Source organism: Dromiciops gliroides, chromosome 1, assembly GCF_019393635.1.
Source record: "Dromiciops gliroides isolate mDroGli1 chromosome 1, mDroGli1.pri, whole genome shotgun sequence".
NCBI lineage: Eukaryota > Metazoa > Chordata > Mammalia > Microbiotheria > Microbiotheriidae > Dromiciops > Dromiciops gliroides.
Genome location: NC_057861.1, coordinates 478,081,741 through 478,094,994, shown reverse-complemented (window position 1 = coordinate 478,094,994; position 13,254 = coordinate 478,081,741). Strand labels below are relative to the sequence as shown.

Sequence of the window (13,254 nt, the reverse complement as noted above, 5' to 3'; positions counted from 1 at the left end):
AACTTAATATTAATAAGAGTATTACAAAATATAAACTTGATCGCATGACTATAAAAAGCTTTTACAAATATTCTCCTTGTTTTAAAAACTAAGTATAAGACACAATCTCAAAAGCATTAAAATCTCTATGAAAATAAACCTATACCATTAATTCCAAAATGTATATGTAATAGCATAGAAATCCTATGTAACCTCTGAACTGACATTAATAATCTGAGTGAATTCAGAACACTCTTGATTCCGATATCTAAAATCCCCAATACTCATATCAATACCTTGCTGCTTACTTCTACATTTCTGTAAAATATATACCCTTCCATGGCAAAAGCAGAGTCTTGAACTATGTTGATGATTGTCATTCTTATTCAGCTTAAGTTTTTCTTCTTTAACCCCTCTATATTGTCTGTCGGGCTTTTCACCATACAAATGCTTTATAAGATTACTAATTAAAGACAAAAGCAGGTTAGCAAAATTATGAACAAAAGGAGTATATCTGGAATTTAAAGGGCTTTCTAAGGTTGTCTCAGAAGCACAGCCAGGCCGGGGAAGGGCTGAGCCTGAAGCTGCAAATGCAGGTAGAAAAAGTTGAGCATGCGCATCAGATCTTTGGACTTCCCAGGCCAGGGAAGCTATGGGCTTGGCCATGGGAGGAGTAGAGGGTGGGGTCTGGAGAGGAGGGGAAGGACCAGCGCAATTTGAATCAGACTTGATTTTGAACTCAGGCCTGGATTCCTCTTCCCCCACTTTGCCTCCAGGTGCTAGGGGATTAAAAGCTTCTAGAGGGTGGGTCATTGCCTCCAGGCATGCAAAATTAGAGCAACAATTAGTGTTAGAACTGGGAAAAGCTGCAGGAATCTCTTCAGGTTTCTCTGAAAAAGCATGGTTGGGAGAGGGAGAGATATTTCCTTGTGTGAGTAAGTTGCTGGCTCTTTTAACAAAAATAAAAAGAAAAATAGAAAATCCACAAAAACAAAGCATTAACATGATCTTATCTCCCATTTGTCTGGTTAAACAGACCAAAATCAAAAATAGGATAATTAGGGAGTTTAAAAGGTCCATTCGAAAAAATTCAAAGGAAAAACACAGCCAGTACACCAGTACTTAGCAGTTAAAGGGAGAGGGAAATTTCTTACCCAACCGGAAGATCAGAAGTGAGTTTCAGCTTTCCTCTTCGTGGTCAGCCATCTGTTAAGGGCTAAAATTCTAGCTAGTCTGTCTAAAATATTTAATGAGTGGTCGCCAATAAATTATAAGCTTTAGCAAGAGTTAGACTTTTAAGCATTTATTAAGGAGAATAAGAATTTGGTAAAGAGAGAGAGAAAGGTCTAGATTCCTATCTATTAAAGGGAGAGCGCATTTCTAGCTCCCTTCTCCGCCAGAGTCCAGAGGAAAGAGAGCGAGACTGAGCGCCAGTCTCTTCCTTCCTCCTCCCACTAGCCCGCGTCACTTCCTGACTCCTGGTCTTGCCCTCAAAGACCTTCCCTTCATGGGCAGAACTCCTCTACAGTAAGTATCCAGCAGGTGGCGTTATTCCAATCGTTACAATCTCAAAATGTGAGTAAATTTAAAATACCATTGAAAGAAAAGTTAACCTTTCATTTTCCAGTCAAGCTACACAAACACCTATAAAAACACAACAGGAGAGAAAGTGATAAGTTGTTTTTATTAGTTATCCATACTGGTAGGAAATGGCAAGCTCAATTCCAGAAATATTTCTCTCACATGCTACTTGTCTAGGAGGTATAATTTTCTTCTTATCTCCCATAATAATTCATTAGTATCAACATGATTTCATTCTGGTTGTTTTGAAAGCAAAAAACCTACTTATACACATGAAGGGCAGTATATAAAGTATACATAAAATCAACTTTATCTGGCTTAGGAGAAAAGTTTTTAGAGAATCCTCAGTTCTTCATGAGTCTCTTTAGTCATCCAAAAATTACCCCTTCCCAGCCAAGGTCCTTCTTTCCTTGAATGTCACTCTTCAAAGTGATGTGTTAGGGAAATAGTACTAGATTTAAAATTAGATCACCTGGCTTCACAACTCAGCTCTGTTTTTTTAGTATCTGTGCTTCCTTGGGCAAGTCACTTAATGTTTATGGGTCTAACTTTCCTTCTATAAAAGTTTAAATATTGAACCCAATGTGTTGTATGATCCTTTTTGTCTCAAAATACATAATCCACATTTCCCAATGCGACTTTCTCTGATCTGGAAGACAGCTTTCTCTGAGTCTTATACTCATTCAAAGAAGCATCACCTTTCTGTTTCTTTAGTCCTATTAATGGTGTGAAGAGAAGAGGCCTTCAGGATAAATTTTCTTGAATCTAAGCAAAAGGTTTAATCTGAGCCCCAGATTATCACATTTTCTTTCATACAGGAGACACACACCCACACACACACAAACACGCAGAAACACACTTAGGCATAGTAGAAAGGATACATATTTTATCAGGACAAATAGAGTCAAAGACCAACCCTGACCCTCATCAAGTATGTAGCCATGAGTAAATCCTTTAACCATTCTGAGTTTTAGTTTCCTTCTATAAAATGAATATGAGGAGAATTCCAAAGGATTACCAGTATTAGGGTTGACAAAAATGTTTTGATTTCCAATGCAAATAAATACTTTTGCATTTTTAAAAATAATATTTCTCCCCATTTTTGAACTGGATTGATTTGGTTGAACCATCTTGCTGGATGAAACTGTTGTCAGTTTTCAGATTATTGCTAATCACTGTATCCATTTGTTTGTGGAATATTAGTGGACAGAGTATCACAATAGAAAGAGTCCTGTATTGGGTGTCATCATACTTCAGTATCTTGTTTCTCTTTCAATTACAGGCAGTACTAGCATAATTCTCTAGACCATAATTCTTAATCTAGAAAGTGAAGAGATTGGATTAGATCTCCTCTATGGCATACTTCCAGTTTATATTATACTATTATTAAGGTACAAACAAATTTATTGTAGTATAGTTTAGGGGAAATAGAATATTTTTCATGTTAGGAGTTACATGAGTTGTTCCATTTATTTATGTTATAAATTTCCGACATATCTAGGCATTCAGGACCATCTTGTGTTTTACTTTTGGTATAGGTGAAATACACAATTGTTTATTTGTGTGTGATGACCCCATTCTTTGTGAAGAGTCTAGTAATTCTCACAAGGAGAAATTTGCTTGCTTACTTTGGAGACAGAAAATAGTTTAAACAAGTTTTGGAAAAAAAGAATTAAATATTTAATGCAAGCCCAGTTGAGATAAGAACTAAAGAGCTGGCCTTTAACTTCTTGCTGACATTTTAGGGAATATTCACTTATATTAAATTAAATTCAAGTTTTTCAAATATGAACCATAATATGACAATAGCACCAACCCTCAAAATAATTTCCAAGTGATATTTTTAGTAAATAACACATTTGCATTGTACACCCTTTAACATAAGTACTGTATAGAGAAATACTATAAGCTTAAGTATAATCTCAAGATTGTCAGGAGGACTGATTAATTTTGTACTCATTCCTTTTCTCTCAACAATCTTTGTCTTCAGCTTGGATAAATGCAGTGTCACTCTAGGTTCGCTTGGCAATCTTCAGATTGTCAGAAGAATGGATTGGGTGCCGTTTTCTCTTCTTGTTACAATCTTTGTCATGAGTTCTTACAGACCTTTTAATGCTTGATATGTTCTCATTCTCATTACACATTCTCATTCCCATAACAAAGATTATAATGAAAGAGGAAAATGTCATAAAATTAATCCATTCTCATAACAGTCTGTAATGAGGACAGAAAATTGAAGAAAATTAATCCATTCTCATAACAATCTGAAGATTGTAATGAGAACAGAAAATGGCATGAAATTTATCCTTCTTGTGACAATCTTAAAATTGTAACAGGCCAGGAAGCAATGCAAGATTAACTAGCCCTGGGGACAAAGGCTCTAACTAGAACTGAAAATCATACCAAGAGCAAACCCTTTGTGTTTATGAGAGACAAAGCCAAAAATTTTAATGTCTTTGTCCCACTGGGGTGTCATATTAAAATCAGTAACTGTTTTAAAGTGCCTTTAAAAATCCACACACTGACACTTCCATAAAGACTGGAAGTTCAGCTAATACGGCTCTTCACTATGAACTAGACCTTGAGGTCAGAAATGATTCAGTGGGGAAGGATAGTGGCAAAAATGAGGAGCTTTAATTCACTCATAAATATAACATTTATTAAAAATAATATCTACAATTCAAAAAGCATCATATAAACCTTATATTCTATATTGAATTTAACACAGGGTTAAGCTTCACATCTGATTCAATTATTCTGTTCTGTTTGAAATAAGCACAGTTATATTGTATGTTATGTATACTTTAACAATACTATGGTTATTTCATATGGCAGGGAAAGAGCAAAAATTCATGTATATAAATAGTTTAAACTCATTTGTTTGCTTATGATTTATGTAAATGTTTTGTTCATTTGTGACCATTCATTGAAGAAATTATCACACAGATATATTTTAGCTTTATGTATCTTCAGTTTCAAACATGAAGCCAAATCTTTTATTTATACTAGAAGGTACTGTGCTACATTTGAAAGAGGCTTACATGTAGGCTCAGAGGATAGGGGGCAGCAAAACCCGAAATCTCTGGTACAATTCCTTATTTGCAAAATGAGGGCATTCAGTGACATGGCCTTAAGTATCCATTTTAGCTCTAAATTTGCAATAATGACTATAATGCATAAAAAGCACTAAGACAGAAATTGAACACTAACATACTTTTAATCTTTGTATTATAAAGTTCAAGAAGCACCATGGTGCTTTAGACACAAATTCTGAGTCAGGAACACTTTGGGTCAAATCTTGCTTCAGACACAAACTATCATGTGAATCTAGGTAAATCACTTAACTTTTCATTGCCCCTCTCTAAGATGTTGCTGAGCCAGGTGTTGATCTACACTGATACAAGTTTATTGATTTGGGGATGAAAGAAAACCTGACAGAGTTTCTGGGTAATTAAAAATAAATTTCTTAATTTAGCTAATGATGAATAAATGGGCAATTGTTTCTCTCTAACCAAAGCCCCCTAATGAAGATACATAAAAGCATATATGTATGTATGTACATATATACACACATACACATATTATATATGTGTTTATATACATATATACACATATCACACACATACATATATATGTGTATATGTATATATGTACGTACTGTGTGTATGTATATATGAGGCAGTAATTTCATCAGTGTGATCACTATGCATTCTTCATCCACCTCTGAAATTCATTCTTTATGACTAGTAGGATTTTGAAAGTTGTCAGAGCCCCAAATTTTATTACTCTATAGTGAGTCTGATGATGACTCCTTTTGAATAAAGATAGACTAGTCCTCTTAGATCACTTCAGTCCAAGAGGTAGCTATTTGTGCATGTATGATTTAATAATGTTTTATATGTACATGTGCACATGTATGCTTATAAACATCCATGGAAAACACTCAATTGTCTATCTATCTACATGTAATACACATATAGGAGTTTGCACCTGTGTATACATGCCCGTGCACATTTCCTTGGCCTAAGCAGTGACCTAAGAGGACTAACCAAGCTGTATTAAAAGAAAGTCATCTTCATTCCCCAATTGAGAAATGGTCAAAGGATATGAACAGGCAGTTTTCTGATGAAGAAACCAAAGCTATCTATTCCCATATGAAAAAATGCTCTAAATCTCTAATGATTAGAGAGATGCAAATTAAAATAACTCTGAGGTACCACCTGACACCTATCAGATTGGCTAAAATGACAAAAAAGGAAGATAATAAATGTTGGAGAGGCTGTGGGAAAATTGGAACACTAATGCATTGTTGGTGGAGCTGTGAGCTGATCCAACCATTCTGGAGAGCAATTTGGAATTATGCCCAAAGGACAATAAAGCTGTGCATACCCTTTGACCCAGCAATCCCACTTTTAGGTCTTTTGCCCAAAGAAATCATGGAAGGGGGAAAGGGACCCACATGTACAAAAATATTTATAGCTGCTCTTTATGTGGTAGCAAGGAATTGGAAGTTGAGGGGGTGCCCATCAATTGGGGAATGGCTGGACAAGTTGTGGTATATGAATACAATGGAATACTATTGTGCTGTAAGAAATGATGAGCAGGAAGAGTTCAGAGAAACCTGGAGGGTCTTACGTGAGCTGATGATGAGTGAGATGAGCAGAACCAGAAGAACATTGTACACAGTATCATCAACATTGAGTGTTGACCTACTGTGATGGACTATATTCTTCTCACCAATGCAATGGTACAGAAGAGTTCCAGGGAACTCATGATAGAAGAGGATCTCCAAATCCAAGAAAAAAAAGAAAGAAAGAACTGTGGAGTATAGATGCTGATTGAACCATATTATTTCTTTTGTTTTGGGTGCTGTTGTTTTTTTTTTTCCTTTCTATTTTGAGGTTTTGCATCACTGCTCTGATTCTTTCTCTTGTAACAGGATTAATGCAGAAATAGGATTAATGTTATTATGTGTATATATATGTGTGTGTGTGTATATATATATATATATATATGTATATGTATAGAGATATATAGATATAACCTATATCAGATTACTTGCTGTCTAGGGGAGGGGGGAGGGAGGGGTGGGAGGGAGAAAAATCTGAAATTGTAAAGCATGTATAAACAAAAGTTGAGAACTATCTTTACATGTAATGGAAAAAATAAAATACCTCATACATTAAAAAAAAAAAAGAAAGTCATCTGAGACAGTCTTCAAAATACTATATTTTTTTCAGACATAATTTTAAAAGACTCGTTAGGTGATTTTATTTTATTAAACATATTTTTATTTTATTAATATTTGGCAATTATGAGTAAACAAATGTGTAAGTCATTTGAAAACATTTTTTCTTCAAAATTCTCTCTTCTTTCTGCTCATCTCTTCCCTGCCTCTTGAGAATGCAAGCAATATAATATCAATTATGCATGTGAAGTCATGCAAAACATTTCCATCTTAGCCATGTTGCAAAAGAAAACACAGAAAAATAAACTCAAGAAAAAAAAAAGGAGAAAAAATATGGTTCAATCTTCACTCACAATTTATAAATTCTCTTTCTGAAGGTGGATAGCACTTTTAATTATGGATCCTTTGGAATTATCTTGGATCAGTCTTGCATCAGAGTAATCTTTCAGTTATTCATTCTTACAATATTTATGTTACTGTGTACAATATTCTCATGGTTCTGTCTACTTCAGTTTTCATCAGTTAATATAAGCATTCCCAAGTTCTTTCTGAAAACATCCTGTTTGTCATTTCTTAGAGCACAGTTGAATCTCAGCAAAATCATATACAAGTCATTCAATCATTCCCCAATTAACAGGCATTCACTCAGTTTCTAATTACTTAACTCAACAGAAAGAACTGCTAGAAATATGTTTGTACAAATAAGTCTTTGATCTCATTTGTACTTAGCAGTGTTATTATACAGTTTTATAGTGCTTTGTTTAGTTCCAAATTGTTTTCCAGAAGATGGCGGAGGAAAGGAAGTGACTTGACTGAGTTCTCCCGAAGATCCCCTCAGAAACCTTCAAACAATGCCATAAGACAGTTGCTGGAAGAGCAGAACTCACATAAAAACCAGGGTGAAATAATTTTCCAGCCAAAGACAACTTATAAGGTCAGCCAGAAAAGTCTGTTGTACCAGGGTGAGAGTGGAACACAGCTCAGTGCAGGCCACTCCAGCGCAACCACAGCCCCAGCACAGCCCCAGCCATAGCCACAGCCACAGCAAACCAGGAGCATTTCTTGGGAGCCTCTGAATCCTCATCGGCAGCAATTGCTTCTGGAACTCAGCCCACAGATGGTAAGGGGGGTCAAACAATTGGCCAGAAGGAGAATACAGGGAACTCTTTCCTTTCACTGAAGCAGGACTCTGTTGTTTTGCCCATATTCAGGCCCAGGTCACAGTCTTGGGTGGCTGTCCCAGGTGTGAGAGGAGCACTAGCACATCTGAGCTTGAAGCCACAGTGGAGATTGGCTCTGTTCATACTTCCAGGGCAGAAAATCAGGCTTGTGGTTGCTTGCAGACTAGAGCACAGGCCAGGGGAGTAGTAAGCTTACCTATCCTTAAATCATAACACCTTGGAAGAACTGAAAACTTACAAATCCCTAGGAGTATCTCTGAAAACAGCTGCACAAAGTGCCTGAAGCTTAGGATAATGCATCCTCCACTCTGGAATCAGTGCCCCTCTTTAACAAAGAATTAAAAGTCAAAAAATAGGCTGGAAAAATGAGCAAACAGAAAAAAACAAAAAACGCTGACCCTAGAAAGTTTCTAAGGTGACAAGCAAGATCAAAATACAGCCTCAGAAGAACATAACAAAGCTCCTACATCCAAAGATTCCAAGAAAAATATGAACTGGTCTCAGGACATAGAAGGGCTAAGAAAGGACTTTGAACATAAAATAAGAGAAGCAGAGAAAAAATTGGAAAGAGAAATGAAAATGATGCAAGAAAATCATGATAAAAAAGTCAACAGCTTGGTAAAGGAGACACAAAAAATACAGAAGAAAATAACACCTTAAAAAACAGACTAGGGGCAGCTAGGTGGCACAGTGGATAGAACACTGGCCCTCAAGTCAGCAGGACCTTGGTTCAAATCCAGCTTCAGACACTTGATACTTACTCGCTGTGTGACCCTGGGCAAGTCACTTAAACCCAATTGCCTCCCCCCACACACACACACAAAAAAAAAAACATTAAAAAAACAAAAACAAAAAAACATATTAGGCCAAATGGTGAAAGAGGTACAAAAAGCCAATGAGGAAAAGAATGCCTTGAAAAGCCAAATTGACCAAATGAAAAAGGAGGTACAAAAGTTCACTGAAGAAAATAACTCCTTAAAAATTAGAATTAAACAAATGGAAGCTAATTTCTTTATGAGAAATCAATAAATAATGAAAAAAATCAAAAGAATGGAAAAAATGGAAGGCAATGTGAAATACCTGATTGGAAAACTGACTGAAAATAGATCCAGAAGAGAGAATTTGAAAAATTATTGGACAACCAAAAGCCATGATCAAAAAAGCAGCCTAGACATCATTTTCCAAGAAAATGTCAGCAACAATGGTCCTGATATTCTAAAACCAGAGGATGATAGTGTACTTAGAGTATTCTAGGAAATCAAATAAAAACCTAGTGCAAACAACAACATTAAGTTTTAGGGTATAAAATAAACCATAATAAATCATCAGGATCCATTCACAATTCCAGTTTGCTTAATTCCAAACTCTTTTCCATACAGGATCAGTTCACAGTTCTACCAACAGTATATTAGTGTCCCAATTTTTATGCATCCCCTCTAACTTTTCCAATTTTCATTTTTTTGGCATATTTTTTGTCAATTTGATATGCTTTTTGTGTGACTTTTGATAGCTTTGATTGCATCATCTGAAAACTGCCAATATATTTCATTTGACCATTTATCAATTGGGGAATGTCTTGTATCTTTTTTTTTTTTTTTTGCTCAGTTCCCTATATCTTGAGAAATTAAAATTTTATCAGAAAAACTTGCTGTAAAATTTCCCCCAGTTTCTTATTTTCTTTCTAATTTTTAGCAGGGGCAGCTAGGTGGCTCAGTGGATAAAGCACTGGCCCTGAATTCGGGAGGACCTGAGTTCAAATCTGGCCTCCAACACTTGACACTTACTAGCTGTGTGACCCTGGGCAAGCTACTTAACCCTCATTGCCCCCCCCCGCCCACCAAAAAAAACCCCAGCAACTATCTCTAATTTTTACTGCGTTAGTTTAGTTTGTGTAAAACCTTTTTTAATTTCATGTAATCAAAACTATTCATTTTACTTCCTGTGATCCCCTCTCTCTCTTATTTGGTCATAAAGTCTTCTTTATCTATAGATGTGAAAGTTCCATTTTTCCATGCTCCTCTAATTTACTGATGATATTACATTTTATGTCTAAATCATTTATCCATTTTAACCTTTTCTTGGTATATGGTATGAAATGTTGGTCTATACATATTTTTTTTTTTGCAATTGCTTTCCAATTTGCTCAGTAATTTTTGACAAACGATGAGTTTTTTCACCCAAATTGTGGATCTTTCTGTTTATCAAACATTAGATTATAGGAATCATTTTCTACTAGGTACTATGTACTTAATTTATTCCACTGATGGGCCATTTTATTTCTAAACCAGTACAAGATTGTTTTCATGATTACCACGTTGTAATGTAGTTTATAATCTGGTATGGCTAGGCTGCCTTTCTTCATATTTTTTCTTTGAATTCTTCAATATTCTTGAATGTTATTCTTCCAGATGAATTATGTTATTATTTTTTCAAGCTCTATAAAATTTTTATTTGGTAGTTTTATAAGGAACTGAATTAGTAAATTAATTTAAGTAGAACTGTAGGGTTTTTTTTACTACACTGGTTTAACTTTCATAAAAAAAATTAATATTTCTCTAATTGTTTGAATCCAAGTTTATTTTTGTGAAAAGTGTTTTGTAATTGTGTTCATATAGTCCCTGGGTTTTTCTTGCCAGAATGATTCTCAAGTATTTTATATTTCCTGAAGTTATTTTAAGTGGCATTAATCTTTCTACCTCTTTCTTTTTCTTTTCTTGTTTTGGGGGGGAGGGAAGGGGCATTAGAAATCAGCATTTATTATCCAAGTTCAAGAACACTTCAGGGGGGGGAGATGGGGGAGAGACACATTCAGAACAGTCAAAGAGGTGCCCTATGGGGGATGAGGGTCAGGGGTCAGGGACAAGATGGGAGCCAGGAGCCTCCCTCTGTGTCTGCTTCAGCCTGGGTAGATACTGATATCTGATGGTACAGGGCACACAATGAAGCACAAGATCAGATGAAGGTCGGGGCAGAGTTTTAGGGAAACGCCCGGGGGCTGGCCAGTCACTCATCCAAGCAGACCGGGGTTGGGACCCTCCTGGGATCAGCCAGGCGGCTTCCCTTTATGGAGTCGAAGGCCATCCATGTGTGATGCACCCATCACAATCATTCCTTGGAGTAAGTCTTTGTGCTAGAGAATCCGTTCATTGCCTCTCTCTTACTTCTTGTACTTTGCTTCTAGTTTCTTTGAATATGCATCCAACTTGTAGGCTGCCTGCTCAAGAGCTGCTACTTGCTCCTCAGTTAAAGTGATCCAATCCAGATAAGGCTGAGGTGCTGCTTGTTTCTGGTTTAAGTCCTTTAGGTTTCTACTTATGTTTACTGCAATATCTTTCATTTCTAGTTATTTCAAGTTAGTCAGTTTGTTCATATTTTCCAGAAGTTTATAGTCTTCACTGGTGGCCATCAGCTCACCTGTCAGGTATATAGCCATTTTGGAGAACATGTCCTGGCCCAGCCCTGTGATGTCTACCTTGGCCTGCTCGGCAGCTTCTTCAGCCCTTTCCACCACTGAATCGTCTAGGCCAGGAAGGGAGGGATGGGGATGGGAAGAGGTGAGGGGAGGGAAGGAAGGGAAAGAGAGGGTAAAGGAGAGAAGAGGAGGGGGGTGAAGGGGGAAGAGAGAGGAGAGGAGGGAGGAGAAGGGGGAAAGGAGAGAGCAGGGAAAGGGCCTTTTTACCTCTTTCTGAAGGGTTTTGTTGGTGATATATAGAAATGGTGATGAATTATTATGGGTTTATTTTATATCCTAAAACTTTATGTTGTTATTTGCACTCGGTTTTTATTTGATTTCCTAGAATACTCTAAGTATACTATCATCCTCTGCAAATAGTTTTGTTTCATTAGTGCCTACTTTCATTACTCCAATTTCCTTTTCTTTTCTTAATACCATAATGACTATGCCTAATACAATATTGAATAATAGTGGTAATAATGGATATCCTTGCTTTACCCTGATCTTGTAGAGGAGATGTCTAGTTTATTCACATTAGAAATAATGCTTGCTATTGTCATTGGTTCACATATATTGATTTAGTGACATATTGATTTTACTTCTTTATCTATGGTGCCTTCTAGTAAGATATATTTTCTCTGCTTTTTTTCTCTCTTAATCAGATCTACATTTGCTTTCAATTTATCTGAATTGTGATTGCTACCCCTTCCTTTTTTACTTCAACAGAAGTATAATAGATTCTGCTCCAGTCCCTTATTTTCACTATGTGTCTTTCTGCTTCAGTTATCTTTCTTGTTAATATTACATTGTGAAATTCTGATTTCTCATTCATTTAGCTGTCTGCTTCCATTTTATGGGTAAGTCCATCCCATTTACATTCACAGTTATGGTAATTGATGGCATTTCTCAATATCCTATTTTCTCCTGTTAATCCTTCTCTTTATTTTTTTATCATGTCTCTCCTCTGGAGTTTGTGTTGCTTCTGTCCATTGATGTCCTTTATCTGCCCTCTCTTTTATCACCCCATTTCTTTTTTCCCCTTTACCGCCCAATAAGATAGATTTCTATACATGAGCCTGTGTGTATTCCCTCTTTGAAACAAAGTAGATGAGAGTGAGATTCAAAATTTCTTACCCTCCACCATTTTCCTCTCTACTGTAAAAGTTTTCATTACATGTCTCTTTTATGTGAATTATTATTTTTTCCTGTTCTTCTTTGTTTCTTCTTGTCCCAGGAGATCCCTCTTTTTTGCCCATCCACTTTTTTTACATCATCCTACATAAATAACTCACTCATGCCTTCTTTCTATGTAGAATTCTTCTACCTATGCTAATAATGATAAAAGTTCCATGCATCATCTTCCAATATCGAAATGTAAACACTTGAACCTCATTTAGTCCCTTATGATTTTTCTTTCATTTTTAGCTTATATTTCTCTTGAGTTTCATATTTGAAAGTTAAATTTTTCTGTTTGGCTCTGGTATTTTTTTAGAAATACTTGAAATTCTGGGGGGCAGCTAGGTGGCCTAGTGGATAAAGCACAGGCCCTGGATTCAGGAGGACCTGAGTTCAAATCTGGCCTCAGACACTTGACACTTACTAGCTGTGTGACCCTGGGCAAGTCACTTAACCCTGATTGCCCCACCCAAAAAACCCCAAAACAATAAAAAACAAATACTTGAAATTCCTTGATTTCATTCAATACTGATTTTTTCCCCTTGAAGGAATTATACTCAGTTTTTCTGGGGAGGCAATTCTTGGTTGTAATCCTAGGTCTTTTGTCTTCCTGGATATGATATTCTAAGCTTTTTGTTTCATTATTCTGGCAGATACTAAATTTTGCATGATCCTGATTATGAATCTGTGATATT

General features: G+C 36.1%; 1 pseudogene; it reads right to left on the bottom strand.

The window, feature by feature from the left end:
* Window positions 1-11,059: 11,059 nt before the first annotated feature.
* On the bottom strand, window positions 11,060-11,434 carry LOC122750600 (annotated as a pseudogene).
* Window positions 11,435-13,254: the final 1,820 nt, after the last annotated feature.